Source organism: Aplysia californica, unplaced genomic scaffold, assembly GCF_000002075.1.
Source record: "Aplysia californica isolate F4 #8 unplaced genomic scaffold, AplCal3.0 scaffold00221, whole genome shotgun sequence".
In the NCBI taxonomy this organism is placed as follows: Eukaryota; Metazoa; Mollusca; class Gastropoda; order Aplysiida; family Aplysiidae; genus Aplysia; species Aplysia californica.
This window is the reverse complement of record NW_004797491.1, coordinates 698,692-699,998: the sequence shown is the minus strand read 5'-3', so window position 1 is coordinate 699,998 and position 1,307 is coordinate 698,692.

The following is a 1,307-nucleotide window of genomic DNA, read 5'->3' as shown; positions in this document are numbered from 1 at the left end:
CTGCTTGGTGTGGGTTCAAGCTGTTGGAGTTTTCCAGGTACCAGTAAAGGCGGTTGTTCACCATTCTTTCGGCAAGCTTACTGATACATGATGTTAGTGATATAGGTCGGTAGCTCTTCGCTCTCCAGGTGGTTTCCCCTTCTTTAGGAGCGGTATGATCTGGGCGATCTTCCATGCCTTTGATATTCCGCTCGTTCTCCACGTGGTATTTACTAAGCGGCGTATGACATCTTTTCCTTTATCACCAAGGTTGCACAGCATTTCGTTGTGTATTTTGTCTGGTCCTGGGGCTTTCTTTTGCTTTAATTTTTTTGAGGGCCCGTACAAGTTCCATCATGCTGAAATCCTCCTCAAAAAGGGTGTTGTTCACGGTAGGGGCTTTTTCTTCATGCTTAGCCTTGTAAAATCTATAATCCCTTTGGGGCTTTTTTGATACTTGAAACCTCTAAAGAGATATTGAGGATACCGTAATAGATATTGCTTGTCTCTGCTAATTTTCGCATTTTCACATCTAGTGAAGCACTCGAAACAGCATTTTTCGAAATTGGTGGGAGATATGTATAAAAAGCCTCTTTAAGAAAACAAAAAATTCATTTGTACATACTCTGGCCAAATATTTTTAAAATCCTTCACTTGAGTTTTAAGTGAGAGTCCAGGTCGCAACCCATACCCGTTAATCTTTGTCGTTTTGAGAAAACTTGAAAAAACGTACTGATTCTGTCATTACTTTCTAAACCAGAACAGGTAGGGGCGTGAATTAAATTGTGTAAAGAAAATTAACCATTTGTCAATGTACCCAATTCTTTTATATCTAATAGTAAGAAAAAAAAGTACCCAAAAATACAGCAAGAAGTGATGCAACAGAGAAGTCAATTTAGAGGTAGTTCCAACTGTAAAGAAGAAATTTAGGGAAATTTGTCAAAAACATGCCACTCCAAGTTGCCAAAAGAGAAAAGCACAACCATAAATTGGAGAAGGACTTCTTTATTCCTAATCTGTTCCTCGTCCTGGGCAGTAGAGAGGTCTGGCAGTCCATTTTTCTGCCTCTAAAACCACCCCCTCCCCTCCCTTTATTGGTGCTAATTTCAAGGATAATATCCCATTGCCACGAAGATATTATCATACCGCTAATCCCAACACGACTTTAGATTTTTAGAAAGGGCTGTCGTCATTAACAAATTATGGGAGGTCGAAGTAGCCAGGACACCATCAAGGATGGAAAAGATGAAAAAAGAGGGGGATAGACAGACAGATAGATAGATAGAGAGAGAGAGAGAGAGAGAGAGAGAGAGAGAGAGAGATAGATG